The 23,869-nt window shown below is 35.6% G+C and overlaps 2 long non-coding RNA genes across 3 annotated transcripts in view; both read left to right on the top strand.

Moving 5' to 3' along the window:
* LOC119472548 overlaps nt 1-1,390 on the top strand; it is a 53,202-nt gene extending 51,812 nt beyond the window's left edge. Inside the window, exon 4 of the long non-coding RNA XR_005201695.1 lies at nt 1,336-1,390. This is a non-coding gene — a long non-coding RNA (uncharacterized LOC119472548). The remainder of the gene's footprint in view (nt 1-1,335) is intronic.
* Nucleotides 1,391-1,664: 274 nt separating this feature from the next.
* Nucleotides 1,665-23,869, top strand: part of LOC108310521 — an 87,899-nt gene continuing 65,694 nt past the window's right edge. Inside the window, exons 1-3 of one of the 2 annotated variants that reach the window (XR_005201693.1) lie at nt 1,665-1,720; nt 6,887-7,033; nt 8,037-8,150. This is a non-coding gene — a long non-coding RNA (uncharacterized LOC108310521). Of the gene's footprint in view, nt 1,721-6,886; nt 7,034-8,036; nt 9,851-23,869 lie in introns of those variants that run through there. The other variant, XR_001827785.1, reaches the window with a different exon arrangement.

Below are 23,869 nucleotides of genomic sequence, written 5' to 3'. Positions count from 1 at the left end.
CTCTCCATTTGATTGGTAAGTCTTCCACCAACCCTTTGTTTTGAGTCTTTGTGTGTCCTTGCTTATGAGATGGATCTGGATACAGCAAACCGATGGGTTTTGACTTTTTATTCAATTTGCCTGTCTGTGTCTTTGATGGGGCATTTAATCCATTTAAATTTAGGATTAATATTGATATTTGTGAGTTTAATATTGTCGTTTAATGCTAGCTGGCTATTTTGCGCATTAGTTGATATAGATTCTTCATTATGGACATACTCTTTACCTTTTGGTAAGTTTTTGGGATGACTGATACTGGTTGTTCCTTTCTGTGTATAGTGCTTCTTTCAGAAGCTCTTGTAAAGCAGGCCTGGTGGTGATGAAATCTCTGAGTGCTTGCTTGTTCATGAAAAATTTTATTTTTCCTTTATTTATGAAGCTTAATTTGGCTGGATATGAGATTCTGGGTTGAAAATTCTTTTCTTTGAGGATACTGAATATTGACCCCCACTCTCTTCTAATTTGTAGCGTTTCAGCTGAGAGATCTGCTGTGAGTCTGATAGGCTTCCCTTTATGGGTAACCTGACCTTTCTAGCTGCCCTTAGAATTTTCTCCTTTATTTCAACCATGGTGAATCTAACGATTATGTGTCTTGGGGCTACTCTTCTTGAGGAATATCTTTGTGGTGTTCTCTGTATTACCTGAAGTTGAGTATTTTCCTGCCTTGCTAGGTTAGGAAAGTTTTCCTGAATAATATCCTGAAGAATATTTTCCAGCTTGGATTCATTCTCTTCATGACATTCAGGTACACCTATCAAATGTAAATTAGGTCTTCTCACATAGTCCCATATTTCTTGAAGATTTTGCTCATTTCTTTTTACTCTTTCTTCTCTAATCTTGTCTTCTCGTTTCATTTCATTAAGTTGGTCTTCAACTTCTGATATCCTTTCTTCTGCTTGATCAATTTGACTGTTAAAACCTGTGCATACTTCATGGAGTTCTCGTATTGTATTCTTCAGTTCCATTAATTCACTTATATTCCTCTCTAGATTGTCTATTTTCCTTAGGATTTCGTCAAATCTTTTTTCAAGGTTCTTAGTTTCTTTACATTGGGCTAGAACATGTTCTTTTAACTCACAGAAGTTTCTTATTATCCACCTTCTGAAGCCTAAATCTGTTAATGGAACACACTCGTTCTCCATCAGGCCTTGTTCTCTTGTTGATGAGGAACTGTGATCCCCTGTAGAGGGAGAGGCATTCTGATTTTGGGTATTCTCAGCCTTTTTACGCTGGTTTCTTCCCATCATTGTAAATTTATTCACCTGTCATCTTTGTAATTACCAACTTTCAAATTAGGTCTCTGAGTGGACATCCAACTTGTTGATTCCCAGTGCCGGAATCTGAGCAACCCACTGCGCCGGCCAAAACAGCGGCGTTAAGATTCGTGCTGCTTTTCTGCCTGGGAATCTCCGGTCTGGCTTCCTTCTTGAGTCCCTTTTTCAATCAGCTGAATAGGCGACTCTGCCTTCCTGGAGCTCCAAACATCGACCAAAAGGGGACCCAGTCCCATTTACTCTGCACCAAGAACCGCTGAGCCAGCCACAAGACTCACGCTGGCGACCCATGGGGCTCCTCCGCTGCGAATCGTCTGAAAGTGTGGTGTCCTCTCATTCTCTGTGCTTTCACTGGGAGATACAATCCTGAGCTGCTAGTAATCAGCCATCCTGGATCTCTCACCTGGGTGGGTATTTTTAAAGTTTAAGATATGTGGACAAAATCTATTCATATAATGAAATACCATCTGAGAATATGCTAGACGATTTTGGATGTGGCATTATAATTATGCACTTGAGTATGTCATAATGTTCTGCAAAATACTGAGTACTGTGATCTCATGATCTGGCAGATATGATCTACATCTTTTGCTCTTCAGGGTCACTGTTTTTTCTCTTAAACTTGTGATTTGGAGAATTGGCTGAGGAAAATGAAGCAGGAAATAAACAGCTTTAAAATTTTAGTGAGTGGCTAGGATTAATTTTAGGTAACTCAGAAAGGATAAAAGGCATCAATCATTAGCTGTTGGTTTAAGAAAATAGTATACATAATCCAACCAATATGTTCTAAGTTCAACATATTTTTAGTGCTTACTTATTGTGTTATTGACCCTAAGATGTCATTACAGTAAGATGTATAATTACTTTGTGTACACTAAGAAAGAAAAATATGATGTATTAAATTGAGTTTAGTCATTAACCATAAGATGCATATAAATTTTAGAGATGTTAAAATATCCTATTAAAAAAGAAGGAAAGAAGAAAGGAAGAAAGGAGGGAAGGAGAAAAATGAAAGAAAAGCAAGCCTTAGAAACCATGAAGTAAAATAACTACTTTGAAGACTTCTTTACTCATAGGACCTGAGCTAGAATAAGGCTCCTCTGGATTGTCGGAGATATCCCATACTTTAACTGAAACATCTCATTGAATGAAAATCACAAGGTTCTTGAATTGAGGTATATGTGAAGTAATGAGGAAAAGGTTGCACAATGATATTAATATGTTTTCAGTTTAAAAGTTTACAATTGATTTTTTTAATTAAAATTCAACAGAATGATATAATAAAATGCTTAAGTGCTTAAATTTTCTATGTAGGAATCCCATTTTGTATGATTAAATCAAAACTCAATTATGATGCATGATTTTAGTGTATTTGAAAAACATAATAATCTAAAAGTCAGAGTACCCTAGATTTACAATCAAATAAAATAAATATTAGTTGTCATATTTTGGACTGTACTAAATAGTTACTTGTGCTAGATTTTATATAAATACATGGTCTGTTTAAACCATGCTATTTACTCCTAATATGCCAGTTAATAGCTGTTGTCTACAACAATATTTTTTAATTCCGTGACTTATCAACCAAGCAATATAATATCAATTACTCAACAGTGTTAGGAGAGAAGAAAAAAACTAAACATATTTTGCTTTTAAATTCTATATCTTCACACAAAATTGCATTATACATTCATTTAATTGGCTTAACAAACTACCAATGATTTACTTTTGAGAATAACCTCCTTAATAAATGTCTAAAATGCTGGAGCAGTATACCCAAACTAGTTAAAGCTAAGTGAAAGTCAAAAGTGGAAGAACCTAATGAGTTGAATTAACTGTTTGATTTTTGTGCTTGTCTTTAACTTAAGTTTTATAAAGATATTAATAACAATTACCTCTAGGTGTTAGAGGAAAAATATCCAATTCATGTGACTGATCTTAGAATCATAATTTATTATATAAAGTAGAAGATATTCTTTGTAGTTATATAATTTCCTATAAAAACAGTGGGTTATTTTTTCCCAGCATCATAATTGATTTATCCAGACATTACAATATGGCTTTTTGCAGAGGAAAGACAATGGAAATAGTGAGTCTGTGCAGAATATGAGAAAGCTAGCCATCTATCTAGTATCTATATCTATCTATATGTATTTGTGTATAGGAAAGATTAACTAACAAATAAAAACCAAGTGGCAACTCCCGTAGATATTGGATTTGGTTTAATCTAAAATTGAATGGAGAATTAATTAGCAGAATACAATCATCTCATGCCAGTTTTCTTTTGGCCAGGCCCGAATCTCTAAAATTCCTTTTAGATATTTTGCCGTACTGTTGAATTACCAGAGGGTTAATTTTGATGTGCATTACATCTTGTCTGGTCCCTGTATTCTGAATGTGTGAGAAACATTCTGTTTTACAACATGGAAACAGGAGAGGGTATTTTCAGGATGCTCTGAGAAGACACATTAAAAAGAATTTTTAATTTCTTTTCATGTAAAGTATTTGTGAATGAGTATATATACGTTTACTGAAAAGAAAATTATAAAAAATTTAATCCCAATCTATTTTATCAAGTCATTTCCTTATTAAGAATTGTCATACAGATTTAGATGTTGCTACCAAAGTCTATTTGAATTTTTTAAATAAAAAGCTCACATCTAAGTCAATAAGGATATGAGATATGTTTTGTGCTTAATAGTCTTTTTCTTTAAAAGTACAACTGTAATAAACAATGGAGTAGGAAGACAAACACATCTATTAAGTATTAAAATAACCAGACACAAAGTAGTATAATCAGAAATACTGCAGTGGACAAAGATAAAATGTCAGACCAGAAGCATTAAGTTTATGTATGTACACAATAGCACTGTTGCATGGCTCCCAGAGGCATAGGGCTTACCACTTTCAAAAAGTACTCACTATTAAGGTGACATAGGTTTTGTCCCTTGAGCCTCCTTAAAGAAACAACAACTGTTCAGTAGCAGTGTAACAGATGTTAAAAAGAATCATTAGCAATCTAAATGTTTTCCTAAGCAGATGTCCTACTTCTGCCATGGCTAACATTGTGGGGAGCGGAGTGGAATGCAGTGAGAATGAAAGGATGAAAAGTTGAGGGAATCAATAACAGATAGTTATAAGAACTACTCATTAATTATATCAAAAAAAAAAATCAAGGTGTTGTGTGTTCTAATTGCTGCTGCTTGAAGAAGGAAGGTAACTAAGTCAAAGAAAGAATTAAACTCACATTGTTCCATTGACTTGGCACGTAGCTTTGAATCAATGAGAGGAAAAGTGACAAGCAGTATTAAAGAGAAATTTAATGCTAAAATTGCAATTGTGCACTTTTCAATAGATTTCAGCAGGGAATCACAGGCTAAAAAAGGATCAGTGAAAAGAATGAAAATGAGGAAAACCAGTACACCTACAAGGTGAACCTATGACAGGAATAAGAGAAGTTATTAGATTAGGTGACTGTCATTGTAACTTTATTTCCTTATGGGCAAAGATAGGAAGGGTTTTTTTCCCAAGCATTTTTTATTCCACTCTGAAATGCCTTAGCTGGAAAGAATTTTCTACGTAGAGAATTTTTAACCTCAGCAACCTCATCCAAGTCCTCCTTTATTTCAAAATTTGCTTTCTTCCAAGAAGGCAGAAAATATAAATCTATGTTAGTTATCTGCATCTTCAGAAACTATTCTTTAAATGTGTGAGAGTAAAGAAGAAAAGGTACTGAAATAAAGCAAAAAGAATTTCCTATAATTTTAGTTTTCAAAGCAGTATGAAAAATAATTATAAGGTATAGTAAAATCATGGTCATTAATAACAGAAAATTCAGTGAAAATATAAATTATGTATTTGCTATATTTTATGCACCATGAAATACATTTAATAATAGTTTGGCTTTGTCTGTATGTACCCAGATCTCAGATTCAGTCCTTTTTATAGAAAATTTTATAACAATAAATTATATGAAACCAACAGAAATAATTTTCAGGACCAAATAGACATTTTGAACACTAAAATGTGACTGTATATTGGATCTGTGAAAGCTGATGAACCTTAAAGGCAAATCTCAGTTATATAATAAATTCATATTTACCAAGCCATGTGCTATTATTTCATTTTCTTCTTTCTCAATAATAAAAGGCATGAGTACAGAGGACCATATCACCATCACATTGGAGGAATAAATAGTTTCAAAAATCAATTTTGGGAGACATACAACATGAATTCATTCATTTACTCATTCAATAATCTTTTATTGAAACCTGCTTTATACCAAGCAGTATGATAGATGCTGAGAATTGCAAAAATAGAAAGTGCTGTTACTACTAAGTGGTTCACACCCTAATTAATGAGATGCTCAGTCTCTAAACAAGATAATTCTATAAGTAAGTTATGCACCTGGGGATTTAGTGAGCTTACACAGTGCAATGACAATTACATTCCCATTAGAGCCAGTGAGGACAAACTCAGAAAGGAAGTGAAGTTCTGGTGGTCACCTGAATTTAAAGTTAGTAGAAATGTGAAACTTTTTTGTAAGTTATTATAAATAACATATCAATTTAATAAAAATGCCTCTATGAAACTGCTCAAAATATAATCTTTCTTAAACCAATGATATCTTGTTTGTTCTCACCATATGCTACATTGATGTCTCCAGTAACTCTCTGCATGCTATTTGAGAAGTGCCATGATATAGGAGAAGTAACGGTGTCACGCAATTATCATTTCCTTCACACATGCAAGGTCCCTTTATGGTTTAAATTTCAAAGTTCTCTATTATTTTCAAGTCTTTATTTCAACCAACTTTACCACCCTAACTTAGCAAGGATAGTGCATAAACCACTGAGCCACTCATCAAACATGGGATCCTAAGGTGGCATGGTTTCTAGAACTGATTTTTTTTAATGTATGTAATTGGAGAATAATTTAACATTCCTAAGAACAGTGAATTTAATAAGAATTGCCATAATAATAATAATCCTTATCACCATAGTAGCCATAGTAGAAAACACTTACAAACACTTAGTATGTGCCAGAGAGTCTTCTAAGTGCTTTACGTATATTAACTCATTAATCCTCATTACAAAACCTAAGAAAGAAGCCACATAAGGTAGGAGCTTTATCTGTATCTCTATGTTACATATAAACTGGGACAGAGAGAGGTGGATGATATTTGTCCAAGATCACACTTGTAATAGGCTGAGGATTCATATTTAAAAACCCAACCTAGTTCTAATGTCTGTGCTTTTAACCATTTCACTATGTCTGTCTGCTGACTGAAAGATACAGAAATGGAAGAGGAAAAATCCTCCTCTTTAGGTAATATGGGTGCTGGAAACAAAGAAGATACAAGAAGAAATCTCCATCCTGTGATATTAAGTTCTGCAGTATCTCTTAAATATTTCATTATTTTAAAAATAAACACAGCAATACAATCTGTGAGTAATGAAAGATTATTTTTAGAGAATTTAAATCAGTTCGTTAAAAAAGCAAATAATAAGATATAAATTATTTTAAAGTTAAAATTTTGAGGACAGGTCCTAAACACTGTTTCTGTTCTTCAGTCACAGTTCCCTGAAAAGAAACTTTGGATCTTGAGATGAAAAAAGATCTATTAGGTCATCTTGTCCATCTTACCGCCAGCAGAGAATTGCTCCCGACAGTAAAGAAGTTAACTTATTGACAGCACTCTTTAAGCAGCAATTTACCAGGTGAATCCCTAAAGGCAAGAATGACTTCTCTGGTTTATCTTTCTCTTCTTATCATCAGTATAGTTAGGAGATCCATTCAATCTTCTGTGCTGGATGAGGGAAGGGGACAGGATTCTTAAAATGTTTCTAAACTGCTGAAGATTAAAAAAAAAACCCAGCAGCACTTTGATAGTTTAATCTAGGAGTGTGTGTTTGTGTATATATGCTTTCGTGAGACATTTGACAATAAAATTTGGCAATACTCAAATTTAAATTATAAAATAAGTTTAACGTTTTATGAGAAAATACATGGCTCTTTATTACATTTTTTCTTTTTTAACATCTATTTTAAATTCAGGGGTACACGTGCAGGTTTGCTATGAAGTAAACTTGTGTCATTGGGTTTGTTGTACAGATTATTTTATTACCCATGTATTAAGCCTGGTATTCATTAGTTATCTTTCCTGATCCTCTATTGCCTCCCACCCTCTACCTTCTGATAAACTCCAGTATGTGTTGTTTCCCTCTCTCCGCTCATGAGTTCTCATCATTTAGCTCCCACTTATAAGTGATAAAATGCAGTAGTTTTCTGTTTCTGCAGTAGTTTGTTAGGGATAATGGTGTCCAGTTCTACCTATGTTCCTGCAAACCACATGATCTCGGTCTTTTTAATGGCTGCATAGTATTCCACAGTATATATGTACCACAATTTTTTTTTCTTATCCAGCCTATAATTGATGGGCATTTAAGTTGATTTCATGTCTTTGCTACTGTGAATAGTGTTGCAATGAACATACATGTGCAGGTGTCTTTATAACAGAATGATATATGTTCCTTTGAGTATATAACCAGGCTCTTTAAAACATTTGAATAAGAAAGTTTCCCTGTCAAATTGTGAATTTTATCCATTTCCTTTGTCCTTTAGAATAATATATTTAAAAGGTAAGAAATTTACTCAGATCCCTTAACTCACCTCAACTTTGGCATTACTGACATCATCCTTTTCATGTATATTCTATGTCAGGGATCCCCAACCTCCAGGCCATTGAAAAGTACTGGAGCCATGGAACCAGACCACACAGCAGGAAGTGAGCAGCAGGCAAGAGACCATTATGGCCTGATTTTCACCTCCTGTCAGGTAAGAGGTGCCACTAGATTCTCATAGAAGCATGAACCCTATTTTGACCTGCATGTGCAAAGGATCTAGATTGCACATTCCTCATGAGAGTTTAATGCCTGATGATCTGAGGTGGAACAGTTTCATCCCAAAACCATTCCCTCCCAACCCCCACCCACTCCAGTCTGTGGAAAAATTGTCTACCATTAAACCTGGCCATGGTGCCAAATGTTGGGGATGTATGTTCTATATGAAGAATGATCTAGAAGAAAAAAGCAAAAATGACTACAATTTCATGTCTTAGATTGAGCTAATATCAGCAAGTAATGCAACAAATTAAAAGAAGAAGGAGACAAAAAGTACTTAATTTCATTTTATGCATGGTGAGTGTGAGGTTCTTAGGAGGATACCTAGAGACAGATTTCTTGTGGATGTTGTAATATGGAACTTAAAAGAAGAAATGATACAAATTTAGGAGTTGCCATCAGGTAAGAAAGAAATGATGATGTGAGAGATTTCAGGTAGCTTACAACAAAGCATTTCCTTGAAATATTCCAGATCAAGTTTTGTAGTATATTAATAAGTATTCAGCTACAAAAGAATAACACATGGAGGCTATACTGACAATTTCAGTAACTGACAGGCTTTCATAATTTTTTAAAAGATTAGCCATAACGTATTCAAAAGTCAAAAATTCAGGAAGATTTCTTCCAATTTATTTTCCTTTTTCAAAGAGGAAATAATTATTCTTATGTCACTGATCATGCTTTTGGTGACTAATATGACTTGGTGGGCCTATTTTATTTGGAAGAAGGATAAAATATGCCATTGTTCTTTATTTATTTCAAAGTGCATATGTATTTTAATGGCATTTTATGTTTAAGCATGGAAGCATTTCCATGTTAGCTGACTGTGCAGGGGAGGTGAAGTCAGTTAAACTCTTGGATTAGACGTGAACTGTCAACAGAGAGTAAATAGGGCCCCCTTTGCCCAGGGGCCAATAACTGATATAAGCAATTAGCACCTACTTCCACATGTGGATTAGTAGGTTTCTTAGCATAACTGAAAACAGCCTCACTAATTCATGGTAGAAAGTGGAAAGATGTGCCAACTACTGTATGTGCTACTGTATGTGCTTAATGAGTGTTTGAGCAGAATAAAAGGTGGGCATCTTTAACAAGTATATCACCTTTCATAGCATATGATCACTGAAACAAAGAAAACTACATTTTACACGTTCTCAGGCAGGCATTAGATTCATATTTTAGGTTGACAATAAAATCAAGGAGATAGCATGTCATGATTCAAGATTTTTGAGATAAAGGAGTTATGTTATAATGCTATTTTTAATATTTTGTTTCTTCTTTTCTTTTAAAAACCATATTATATTTTCTAATACAAACTTTTGTAAACTCTAGTAGGAATACCTAATATTAAATGTGAGCATATCATTTATGCTCTGGCATAACTTACAGATACTAAGCAGCAACTCAGGAAATACGTGTCTATATTAATTCTTTTCAGAGAGAAAAAATATATTTTTTAACTTTTTTATGTATTATAATTTGAGAGACATATAAATATCACCTTGCACTCGGCTGAGTGGGGTGGCTCATGCCTGTAACCCCAGCACTTTGGGAGGCCAAGGCCTCCTGAGGTCAGGAGGTCGAAACCAGCCTGGCCAACATGGTGAAACCCCATCTCTACTAAAAATACAAAAAATTAGCCAGGTGTGGTGAACCTGCCTGTAATTCCAGCTATCCAGGGGTCTGAGGCAGGAGAATCACTTCGGTCCGGGAGGTGGAGGTTGCAGTGAGCAACAAGAGGAAGACTCAGTCTCAAAAACAAAAAACAAAAATATCACCTGCACTTTTCAGTAGTAGAAAGTGCACTTAATGAAATTGAATCAGGAAGACTGGGATCCAGCCACACTCCTCACCTGATTGTGTGACTTTGGGCAAGTCTCTCAAATGAATAAATTCATTCATTTATAGATTTTTATTTTAGGACTCATTGATACCTATGATCTATGAATCATCTATGAATCATCTATGCCTATGATGTATACCTATATAATCATCTATACCTATATCTATGAAGCATCTGTACCTATGATCTATAAATGTAAGCCTATAGATGTAGGAGGACTGTGTACTCTGAAGCCAAGTATTTGTTATTCTGTCCAAAATATTTACCCAAGCTAAAATACTCTCAGTAAAAATTCTCTTTGGTCATTTTTCATGGCCTGAAAATGATAGTTAATTATGTTATACTTTGTGCTTTGTGCTATAAATTATTAATACATATTTGCCAGCTTCCAGTTGGCAAATACATGTTAATAATAATGATGTTTTCAAAATTCAGTTACCTATTAAATATGCTGATGATATATTAAATTTGAATATATGTAAAGTTTTAGATTCTCTAACTTAGCCTTAGTTTAATGAAAAAGAACCTACGCATAACCTTGGACACTGTGATCCTATAAGACATGTCCTGATTTTAGAGAAAAACCTATTGTCTTCCTTCTTACTGATTTAATCTGCCAGTTTGTATGGTGAATGTAATTTTTTTTCTTCTATGTTCTTTATACATACACCTTTTTGTTATAGACATTTTTCAAAGCAGATTATTTTATATTTATTCAATTTTTTAAGGTGGGGGGTTGGTCTGTATGAGAGCCATTCTTGTCACTGAATTGCATACCTATGAATCCAATCTACAGTGAAAAGGAAGAAGAACACAAAAGGGAAAGAATATAAAGCATATCTGTGTGGAGCAGAGGACAATCAATTAGATTCATTATCTGCTCTACATTCCAGTCACTTCTTTAAAAGAAAAAAAGTACGTAATGCCATGGCAACAGTTAGACCTGCAGTTCGTTATGGTATATAATCATTAAGAGGTCTTCAGCCTTCCCTGAAAATAGATACAAAAAAATTCACAGTGGTTGCACAAACTCCCTACATTTATACTGATTAAATGACAAGTTTGTAATTTACAGGTGTCTTATTGCCATGGGAATGCAATCATACAATTCCATTTTAGAATTCAAGGGCTTTTGAAACATGCTGCATGATTGTTAGCTGGGCTGCAAGCTACGATTAAATTGAAAGGGTGGCATGTAGATTTTAGAACATGGTGTTGACATTTACTGGCCAATCACATTTTGCAACACTCCTGCATGACAGCAGATGTTGACCTTTCAAGCTTTCCCTATCTGCTTTCACGCATTACCTGCAGAAATTAACATAACTCCGCTTCCTGCTCTATGCTGCTATTAATGTCATCTGGGAATTGACATTCATGAATTCAGTTATTACCCAGGCTTGAGACCCGTTTTATACTCAAAGCACAGAACTAACAGCTCCTGGGAGCTGGTATTTTTGGATGTTGCTTCAACTACCTTTGTGGTTGAGGGATAGCTTGAAGCTATGGAGTAAAAAATGTCATCAGGAACAAGAGGAGAAATAGGCAGAGGAGGACAGTTTCAAGGAGAATGCTAAGGGCCAAATAATTGCTAATATATGGGATAGGAGAGCTTAAAATACAAAAAGGGTAATTTTAAGCAAGTCAAATAATGGCGTGAGTTTCACTTCTCTTGTTAACTGAACCATGAAAATAATACCCTTTTGAGTTTATATGCAGTGAGCTTCAGGGTTTACTTCACAATGCCAGGGCCTTCTATTATCAATGATTTAGGAGAGAAACAATTTGAGGTAAAGATGTCATCTGCAGCCCTTAGGAGTTCTATTCATAATTGTAAGCAAAATTCTGTAGAGCTTTCTTCTACATAAAAATCCTAGCATTTTCTCTTATTTTCTAAGGTATTTTTTGTTCAATTCTTTTAAACAGAGAGTCTTTGCTTTTTCAATATTTAGAGGGGTCTATTCAATGGAGGAATGAAATTCTGATATATATTATATTCTAGGACAGAAATTAGCACTGTTTAGAAGTCAACACAGACATCACAGTAAAAAATCATATCTCTAGAAATTGGTGGACAAATTTAGGGCATCATTCATTAAAATTGTCAGACTATAAAAGAGGATTGAGAAGCTTCTGAATTTTGCTTAACGTTTTCTTCAGGTTAGCTGTATGGATTTAGTAAATTTCCTGTCATTTTGTCTTTTAAAGTCCTTGGAGAGCATCTATGAAATATCTTAGTCACGGCTCCGTGAATTTAGTCTTTTGAGATACAAGCAGATGCATTTATCTCAAATAGGAATTCATTAACAGAGCTCAAGATGTCACCAATGAGATATGCGTATACAGGCTACTTCAATGGCATTGCTCTGACTTGCCCTCTAGCAAACATTCTGTGCTGATTTGCATGTTTCAGCCATGGTGGATTTTACAGCAGTGTCTCTGAAACCAGTGCCTTTTACTGCATGTATAAAATACATAAACAGAATATTTAGAAAGGCCAAGTCCTACCCTTTAAAAATACCTTTCCAACTCAATTATGTTGTGCTTGAGGTCCTATGTTTTGAAATTTCTTTATATGTATGAATTAACCATTTCCCTCATATTATTTAATGCAAACAAATGCTCCTGGGATGGGTAATAACAGTGTCACTGGTATTATCTTTTGAATAAATTTGCTTGGTTTCTTTCTTGTTTGAAAGGCCAGTTAAAACACACACACACACACACACACACACACACACACACACACACACACACTGAACATTTCCAACTGGATATCTCATAAGAACTTCAAATTAAAAATTAAAACTGTCTAAACCTGAACTGGTCATCTCCATCCTCCGCTCAACCTTTGAATTTACTTCTTTTCCTACATCAGAGAAATCTGAGATATACTGTCTCCTAATTATACATTATACCATTTGGATCTTATCCTGAAAGGAATTGATAAGGATTATAAACAGGGGAGTCACATGATAAGACTAACCTTAAGAAATTATCCTCAATTCTAGGGTATGTAATTGGCTGAGCCTGGAAAATACCCAAATGAGGAGGGAGGGTGGGCATCTGAGATGTTATTGTAGTCACCCAGACGTGATGATTTCCTTAAATAGTGTACTGCAGGCAGGGTGTCGTGGCTCACACCTGTAATCCCAGCACTTTGGGAGGCTGAGGCAGGCAGATCACAAGGTCAAGAGTTCCAGACCATCCTGGCCAACATGGTGAAACCCTGTCTCTACTAAAATATACAAAATTTAGCTGCGTGTGGTGGTGCATGCCTGTAGTCTCAGCTACTTGGGAGGCTGAGGCAGGAGAATCACTTGAACCCAGGACACAGAAGTTGCAGTGAACCGAGATCTTGCAACTGCACTTCAGCCTGGCAATACAGTGAGACTCCATCTCAAAAAAAAAAAGCAAACAAACAAAACAAAAAAATAGTGTGCTACAGTGGTTATCACGAGAAGTGTCCAGTCTTGAGATTTCTTCAGGAAGTTGGAAGATAGAGTTCGATGGTATTTATAATGCATAACATACATGAGGAATAACTCAAGGGTGACTTTTTAGATTTTGTTTCTGAAGTGGGGGAGCTGCCAGTATTTCTCATGAGAAATACAGCAAAAATAAAACATCATTCTCAGGAAACTAACACAAGAACGGAAAACAGAGTACCGCATGTTCTCACTTATAAGTGGGAGTTGAACAATGAGAACACATGGACACAGGGAGGGGAACATCACACGCCAGGGCCTGTGGGGGGGAGGTAGGGGGCTAAGGGGGAGATAGCATTATGGGAAATACCTAATGTAGATAATGAGTTGACGCATGCAGCAAACCACCATGGCACACATACACCGATGTAAAAAACCTACACGTTCTTCGCATGTTCCCCAGAAGTTAAAGTACAATAAAAATAAGTGAATAAAATAAAACAAACATTTGAGGAAGTATGTTGGCTTCATTTTTGGACATGCAATTTTGAAATCCAGCTGGACCTAGTTCTATAATCTTCCTCAACCACATTATGTGTTTTTCACAAAACATTGCATAAAATAGAGTCTCCAGCTTATTATTTATTTATTTATTTATTTGTCATGGTCCAAATTTGGTTATTCTAGAGCCTGCTACTTGAGACCCCATGTGGCAAAAAGTTTGGATTTTGACATGTGAAGTGCCTGAGTATGTGCACTGATGTAGCTTGGAGCTTGGTCCCCTCCAAATCTCATGTTGAAATGTAATCCCCAGTGTTGGAAATGCAGCATGTTGGGTAGTGTGTGGGTCATGGGGGAAGATCTTTTATGAATGGTTTGGTGCCTTCCTCCCAGTAATGAATAAGTTCTTAGGGAGTTCACATGAAATCTGGTTGTTTAAAGGAGTGTAGCGCCTACCCCCTCACTGTCTCTTGCTCTGTCTCCCTTGCTCCCACTGTTACCATGTGATATCTCCTGCTTTCTCTTTCCCTTCTGCCATGATTATAAGCTTCCTGAGTCCTCACCCAAAGCAGATGCCAGCACCAGGCTTCCTGAAGAGCCTGCAAAAATATGAGCCAAAATAAGCCTCTTTTCTTTATAAATTAATCAGTCTCAGGTATTCCTTTAAAGTGGCACAAAAATAGACTAACACAGGACTGAGTCCTTGCTCTGTCATTTTCTTGCTATGTGATCTTAATGAAACATTTTGCATTTAAATTTCCTTATTTATAAATTGAGGCCATTAAAACCCATATTAGCATGTAATAAACTTTTGATATGGTTTTTCAATTTTTTTTTTTTTTTTTTTTTTTTTTTTTNTTTTGAAACAGGATTTTGCTCTGTATCCTAGGCTGGAGTACAGTGGCACATTCATGGCTCACTAAATCCTCAACATCCTAGGCTAAAGTAATCTTCCCACCTCAGCCTCCCTAGTAGCTGGGACTTTTTTGTATTTTTGTTGTTGTTGTTGTAGAGACGAGGTCACTACATGTTGCTCAGGCTGGTCTCAAACTCCTGGACTCAAGTGATCCACCTGCCTCAGCTTCCCAAAGGGTTGGAATTACAGACATGAGCCACCAGGCCTGGCCTGGTTGTTTCCATTTTTAATATTCATTTATTTGTATCAATGTTTGGCTTTTCGGCTTTCAGCTGATTTCACCATAAACTCGCAGGCAGACCATCTTTCTCAGTAAGACCATCTATTCTTCCACAGTTTCACGTGGAAGTTCTACTCCATTGTAGGTCCCCGTACTTTGCTGCTTAGCTGCTCTGTAACTTCAGAGTAACATATCAACAGGATTGGATGAGAACTATTCTATGGAACCAGAGGTCAAATGGAGATACTATAAATATAGATTCTTAGCCGGTTAAACTTTAGTGCTTATTGGATCTATCCAAATGATAAATTACACTTCTGTGAGTTTAAATTTTATTCTTGTGGTTACTATTATTTTCTATTTTTCTACAAAATGGTACTGAAGATAGAGATACCATAATTTTAGAAGAAGAATATGAGATATTCTTATAATTTATGGTATTGACCAATTGTAGATTATAGACAGCATCATGGAGATTAATTATACTCATATAACTTTGCCTTTAGATGCCTTTAAAACATGTCTTCTAATGAAAATGAGCTACTGTCTACTTCTTTCAACCCCTTAGTTGGGATTTTTCTACAAAAGGGCCTGATTTTGGAAGACAAACAACAAAGTATGCCTATACAAAGGCAGAGTGTTAGGTAGGTCAGAGTTTTCTAGGTCAAGAAACTACTAGGTTTGTTTTAGTAATATATGTTCAGAGTATAATTAATTAAGGAACAGGACAGGTGCGGTGGCTCACTGCTGTAATTCTAGCACTTTGGAAGGCCAAAATGGGTGGGTCCTTTGAGCTTAGGAGTTGGCGACCTGCATGGGCAACATGATGAAACCCCTGTCTCTACAAAATATACTAAAATTAGGCAGACATGGGAGCATTCACCTGTAGTCCCAGCCACTTGGGAGGCTGAGGCACAAGAATTGCTTAAGCCCAGGAAATGGAGGTTGCAGTGAGCCCAGATTGTGCCACTCACTGCAGCCTGGATAACGGAGAGACTCTGTCTCAGAAAAAAAGAAAGAAAAAAATGTATGAACAAATGTCAATGCCAGAAGAGGAATGTTACATAAAAATTAAGTTCATGAGTCAAGTCTTCAAAGATGATTTTATAAATTTTTGAACATAATTTTTAAAATTGCCTACATGCTAAAATATGCCAAAAATAAATTTTACTTAACAAATATTTATTTAGTTTCATCATGCACCAGGTGGAAGAAAGGAAAAATACTTCCCTTTCTTCTCATTTTCTTCATTCTTAAAAGAAAGACACATGTTCCAGACTTCATTTCTTTTCCAATGCTTTTTCCACACTGTCCATCCTCTAACTACATTTACACAAAATCTGATCTCTAAGGTTAGCCATGTTTTATTAAATGGTGTGGTTAATTTTCCTTAGATGTCAAAGCCCATTTTTGAGCTCTCTTTTGTACTGTTTGCACTCTACAATAGTTTTCAGTCACTGGGGATACAGAAGTTGAGGAAAAAGAGTTGGAAAAATTGTGGGTCCAAGATTGGTCCTTTGGTAGAAAGCTGTTCCTTTGAAAGTAATAGAGCATTTTAAAAACAGAAGCTATTTCCCATGCTATCCCAGGGTTTGAGAAAATTTATGGTTAATAATAAAAGGTCTTCCAATCAAGATTAGATCCTGAGTGATAGATAAAGTGACATAGTCACACAAAACAACCATCTTTTAATGAAAAAATATGTCATTATACAAAAAAGAGGAAGACTTGAAAGGAAAAACCCAATAAAGTCCATGGCCCCTCCACCCTTTCAATGGAAACTTGTATTTATATATAATCCAGGGACTTTCTAAAAAAAAAAAAAAAAAAAAAAAAAAAAAAAAAAAAAAAAAAAAAAAAAAAAAAAANATATATATATATATATATATATATCAAAAAGAGAACAAATTTAATACATCTAAAGACATACTTGTAAGAAAAATGTGAATAAATAGCATCCAAACAATGAATAAATACAAAATTCATTACAAGAATATTTCATTTGAAAGGCATACAAAAGCATCAGCCAAATATTCCAATCTGATTTAAAAACAAAACAAAACACCTTACTGGAATCATTACTAAGAAATAAACCCTCAAAACAAGAATACAAGCTCTTATGGGTGATATGGACAGATAGTAGGAGGAGGAAATGTTTATAATTTTGAAAAATACTTTTTTAAAATATCAAAGCTGTTTCAGAAATTAAGTCTGAATTAAAAGTGGACAATATGAAAAACAGATTTTGAAAAGCATAGGAAAGAACTCATTTTACAAACATGCATTAATAAATGAAATAGTTTATCTATAAATATACTTATTGTTACATTGTAATAGCAGGAAATTGGAAATAATCTGAATATCCATCCATCTGGAACTGGTTAAAAAACTTATGCCACATAGGAAATTCTCTATGTAGGATATGAAAGTTTCTTCAGTAAATATGTGTGGCTGAAAAAGGTAAGTTCAGAACAATCTGTTAATAACTATTTGTGTTATTAAATATATTAATTTTGCATAAAATATAAAATATATTACTTTTATGTAAGAAAAAAGAGGTAAAAACATATATTCACATGTGCCTCACATTTGGTTAAAGAGACTACACCCACAAGCTAATAAAATGGTTATCTATGGAGGTAGGGGATGAGTTAAAAACAAGTTGATTAAGCAGGGTGAAACCAAGACTTTGCTATATATGCCTTTCTTATATTACTGTATTTTGTGAACCATATGATGTGCTACTTACTTTTAAATTCTAAATAAAAACAAAATACCAACTGTTGCACAGTAGGAGAAATAAATATGACATTTACTCTGCTCTCAAATGCCATGCAACTAATAAGGAAAATAGAAAGTAATTACAAATTGTTATAATACACGGTAAAACAAAAGAACAAACTGCTATGAGGCTTTATAAGGTAAGTAGTCAATCGGTGTAAGGATTGTAGGGGTGGCGGCAAAATTTCCCTTGTGTCCTCTATGAAGTTTCACTAAAAAGACTGACAAGAGACAGATTAATAGGAAGAAAGGCATACGTATGTATTAATGTGTATATTGTAACTGGCCAGTGGATTCACCTTGCCAGCTGCCTAGACAGAGCCGATTTATCAAGACAGGGGAATTGCAATAGAGAAAGAGTAATTCATGCAGAACTGACTATGCGGGAGATCCGAGGTTTATTATTACTCAAATCAGTCTCTCCGAGCATTTGGGATCAGAGTTTTTAAGGATAATTTTGTGGGTGGATGGGGGTAGCCAGTAAGTTAGGAGGGCGGATTGGTTGGGTCAGAGATAAAATCATAGAGAGTCAGGCTGGGTGACGTGGCTCAAGCCTGTAAGCCCAGCACTTTGGGAGGCCGAGGCAGGAGGATCACCTGAGGTCAGGAGTTTGACACCAGCCTGGCCAACATGATGAAACCCTGTCTCTACTAAAAATACAAAAAATATTAGCCAGGCGTGGTGGCTCATGCCTGTAATCCCAGCTACTAGGGAGGCTGAGACAGAAGAATTGGCTGAATCTGGGAGGTGGAAGTTCAGTGAGTGGAGATGGCGCCACTGCACCCTAGCCTGGCAACAGAGTGAGACTCTGTCTCAAAATAAATAAATAAATAAAAAATCAGGAGTCAAAGCTGTCTTGCACTGAGTCAGTTCCTGGTTGGGGCCACAGAACAAATGAGCCAGTTTATCAATCTGGATGGAGCCAGGGGATCCATCAAGTGCAGGGTCTGCAAAACATCTCAAGCACCAATCTTAGGCTTTACGACAGTGATGTTATCCCCAGGAATAATTTTGGCGGGGTGTCAGAATCTTGTAGCCTCCAGCTGCATGACTCCTAAACCATCATTTCTAATCTTTTGGCTAATTTGTTACTCCCACAAAGGCAGTCTAGTCCCCAGGTAAGAAGGGGGTTTGTTTTGGAAAAGGGCTGTTATTGTCTTTGTTCTGAACTGTAAACTAATGAACAAGGACAGATTGAAGGTTAGAAGCAAGATGGAGTTGGTTAGGTCAGATTTCTTTCACTGTCCTTATAATTATGCAGTGTCAGTTTCAATATGAACACAGAGTCTCACAAATATGAGTCTCTCTATATGTAATATAAATATGAAGACGTGCCAGATGGTTGAGGCTTAAATCTCTTCTTTATAGAGGAAAGTTTTTTTTGTGGGGGAATGGGTATGGGTAATTATAAGGAGTAGTAAATGGGTTTCAGGAGAAATGAATAAGCCCCAAGAGCAATGACCTGGGGCTAAATTCCTCTGAGCTCTTGGGGAGGTAGAAAGTAGGTGAGGGAACTTCCCGGTGAACAAAGATTGTCTTATGCAAGTAAAACCTCCCAGGTGATCTCTCAGAATTGCCCTTAGAACAACAGATGGAAAGTCTGTCTGTGGGCATTGACAAACATTTAGTTTCTTCATTAGTGGTTAATCTTTCCTGGTTATGTAATGAGGTTTCTAGGGAAGGGACCTTAAGACAACTGCATTTCTTTTGGAGTAAAATTTTTCAGCCAGATAAGAAAATTCCAGAAGGAGGCCCTCTGTGCTGGAGGGAGTGGCATGGGGTGGGGAAGGAGAAGAAACAAGAGATTTGAAAGTCTTTGATTTTGAGAAAGCTTTCAAAGCTTTGCTATTTTAAAGTGTTCAGCATGCCAAAGTATCATAAGATATCATTTTCTGAACCCCAATAGGATTATACAAATATTCTTAAGAGAAAATTAGCACTTGAGAAGGACTGACTTTATGGCAATAAAGCCTGTGTTGGTTTTGTGCAGAAGAGCCTTGTTCTTAGTTTAATGCTTCATTATTGCTAGCTTAAAATTCTAAATAACATTTGAACAAGGGTTTACATTTGTTTTTGCACAGGGCCCCACAATTTGTCCTGCATTAGAGATAAAAGTTGAAGCCGACATTTCCTCATTGTGTGATCCTCTCTGCCATAAGGTTTCTGAGAAGCTCCCAGGCTGATGGTGTAAAGGGAAAGTAAGAGGATGAAATACTATGATTCAGATTACTTAGTTATTCTGTTACTATGATTTCCAGTTTGATATTTGATTTCTATTTCAATAGCTCCCAATTAATACTTACATAATATAGTACAATAAATGGCTATGCATGAACCTACTAGAGGAAATTGTTAATCTAAAAATGAAGATTAAAAAGCATGGACTCTAGAATTTGTATTTAGGTGGTATATATTGGCAACAATAAAACTGAAGAGTTTGGCCTGCTGGATTTCTTCAAAAGTTATATTTGCCTAGTGACCAAGAAGGTCTTTGAGTTTTCTTTAACTTCAGGAAATTTCAGATGGGTCTCTTCGTTCCTCTAGGCCCCTAACTTCCTTTTACTTAGAGTATCTCCTAGGAAAACCTTGTAATTGCAAATTCTTTATCTGCCCCTTCAGATGTAAATCTTTAAAAAGCCTCTGGCCAGATTAACCACCAGGAATGTCTTTCTCAAGAACCTGGGAATCAACCCATTAAAATGTAAACATTCAGAAAGGCATTGTCTTTGTCTCTCACTTTCTGTGGAAGGATAACAGCCCGATTTCAGTGAAATGTCTTCCTCCAAGTTGTAAAACTATGTCCTTTCATGAAGATTTAAGAAAGTTTACTTTTACTTTGAGAAAAGCCAATCAGCAAACACACAGAGCCTATAACCCCCGCTGCCCCCATCTCTTGAAAAACTCTCCAGCATTTTGTTTTAATGCAGTTGAATTCAGAAGGAGTTCTGGCTTCTATTTCTTATCATAACATTCTTGAATAAAATCTTTTTTTTTCTAGCCTTGTGGAGAGCAGTTTTTACTTTGATAAAACATTTTGGAAGTGTTGAGACAATGTCTGTTGTTCATGTCAAAAGTAAGGTGCTGATAAAGATTATAATTTTGTAGAGGAGAAGTAGAACTTGGGCCAAAATTTGATCTGTCTCTAATAAATCATGTCTTTAAAGACATTGCAATGAAATGCAAATTTTAATAAATTTAATATCCTGATAATCAAGCAAACATTTTATTAGTAATATTATCTAACACATCTGTCACACTTTTGTTTCAAATTAGATTGAAAGCAAAATGAAATAGGATTAGAAACATTGTCCCAGCCTTTGTTTAGATGGTCCCTTTCCCGGTCCTTGTCTTAAGATAAATCAATGAGTTTTGTTTCCTGGCCAGCTCTATGCCTACCAATGCCAGGTGGCGATTTAGCTTTTCTTTTTGTGCTTGATGTGATGCCATATTTTTCTTAAGATCCTCTACGTCTCAGATGTGATTTTTCAAGCATTTGTTTTTTGTGCAGTGCTTTTGCAACCCCAGTCCCCCTCCCCCACTATTTTCAAATGCTGGGTATTGTGCTCACTGTTCCAAAGAAATGGACCTCATATTTCAACATCTCATCTAATAGGATTTTTGTTTCTGCTCTGATGAAATGTGGCTTAGATATATTTATTTGCTGTATTCCTCTACTTGCTAGAAAAGTGCATACCAAGTGAATGCATTCTTTGTGTATTGAAAAGTGTTTACAAGGAAATAAGAGGGGCTTTGTATGCAAATGAAATATTTGGCACCAAGTTCCACCTAGTTAAACACCTAAATATGCCCCCTGCAGAAAATTAGGTGCTGAATTGTGCAACAGTGTTCTTAAATGCATTAATTAGACTTTTAATTTTATCATGTGGGAAATGCACTCTAGTCAAGGAACACCTGGTAAAGACAAATGCGAAAGAAAACAATCAAATTAGCGTGTCTTGATAAACAGCACTGAAATATTAAACAAAACATATTCTGATTAAACAAACATGGAGCTGCAGACATAGAGGAAAAAGAAAGAAAACTCTTAAAAAGGCTTCTACCTTCAAGTAAGAGAAATTCCAAAGTTAATTACGTTTTTAAAAATAAGTATTCCCAGAAAGAAATAGAGAGGCCCTCTCTATTGGGGCAAAAATCGTCATGGACTAATATAAAAAATACTGATAGCCAGAATTGAATGGATTTTTGTGTCTTCTCCAAAGGGCTTTTTAAAAAAAATTTTTTATTTACACAATACAAGTACAAGCATATCTTGAAGATACCACAGGTTTAGTTTAAGACCACTGCAATTAGGCAAATACTACAATAAAGTGAATTATGTAATTTTTGGTTTGCCAATCCATAAAACTTATCTTTAAACTACACTGTAGTCTATAAAGTGCCATGGCTTGGTGACAAAAAAAAAAAATAATGTATATACCTTAATTTAAAATGTTTTTATTACTAAAAAGTATCAATGATAATCTGAGTCCTCAGCAAGTCATAATCTCTTTACTGGTAGATGGCTTTGCCTCTGTGTTTAGGGCTGCTGACTGATCCAGTTGGTGGCTGCTGGTGGTTGGTGGTGTGACAATTTCTTAGTAAAAGTCAACAGTGAGGTTTTCTCTATTGATTGACTCTTCCTTTCACAGAAAATTTCTCAGTAGCATGTGATACCCTTTTATGACATTTTACCCACAAAAGAATGTCTTTCAAATTTGAAGTCACTCTTTTTCAACCCTGTCTCTGATTTATCAAATAAGCCTATGTAATACTCTAAAGCCTTTGGTGTAATTTCAACAATTTTTACAACATTTTTACCAGGCAGATTCTATTTCAAGGAACTGCTTATTATTTTTAATGTTTTTCAAGAAGGAGTCTCACTCTGTTGCCCAGGCTGGAGTGCAGTGGCATGATCTCGGCTCACTGCAACCTCTGTCTCTCAAATTCAAGCAATTCTCCTGCCTTGACCTCCCAAGTAGCTGGGATTACAGGCGCCTGCCACCATGACTGACTAGTTTTTGTATTTTTAGTAGAGATATGGTTTCACCATGTTGGCCAGGCTGGTCTGGAACTCCTGATCTCATGATCCTCCCGCCTCAGCCTTCCAAAGTCCTGGCAGAACCAGTTATTTTCCTCATTCATAAGAACACAACTCCTCATTCATTTATTTGATCATGAGATTGCAATAATTCAGTCACATCCATAGGATCCACTTCTAATTCTAGTTTTTGTTTTGTTTTGTTTTGTTTTGTTTTTACTGTTTCTACCACATCTGCAGTTAATTCCTCCACTGAGGTCATCCACGAAGGTTGGAATCAACTTATTCACAACTCCTGATTGTTATTTTGACCTTCTCCCATTAATCGTGAATGTTTTTAACCACATCTGGAATGGCAAATGTTTTCCAGAAGGCTGTCAATTGACTTTGTTCAGATCTAATTGAGGAATCTATTTATGGCAGCTATAGCCTTATGAAAAGTATTTCTTAAATAATGAAGCCTGAAAATCAAAATTACTCTTTGGTCTATGGGCTGCAGAATGGATATTGTCTTAATGGACATGAAAACAATATTAATCCCTTTGTTCATCTCCATCAGAGCTTTTGGGTGACTAGGTAAATTGTCAACGAGCAGTGATATTTAGAAAGATACCTTCGCTTTTGAGCACTAGGCCTTCTGTGGGTTTAAAATATTCAGTAAACCAAGCAGTAAACATATGTACTGTCATGTAGTCTTCATTATGCCATTTACAGAACACCAACAGGGCAGACTGAGCATAATTCTTAAGAAATCTAAGATTTTTAAAATGGTAAATAAGCATTGGTTTCAACTTAAAGTCACCAGCTTACAATGGTGTGTAAGAAGGGGCTTACACTGTCCTTTGAAGCCTTCAAGCTAGGCATTGACTTATCCTCTCTAGCTAAGAAAGTCCTAGATGCCATCTTCTTCCAATATAAGGCTGTTCA

Source organism: Cebus imitator, unplaced genomic scaffold (genome assembly GCF_001604975.1).
Source record: "Cebus imitator isolate Cc_AM_T3 unplaced genomic scaffold, Cebus_imitator-1.0 Scaffold104, whole genome shotgun sequence".
NCBI lineage: Eukaryota > Metazoa > Chordata > Mammalia > Primates > Cebidae > Cebus > Cebus imitator.
Note: the sequence above shows the minus strand (reverse complement) of the source record. Positions and strands in the feature narration are given on the sequence as shown.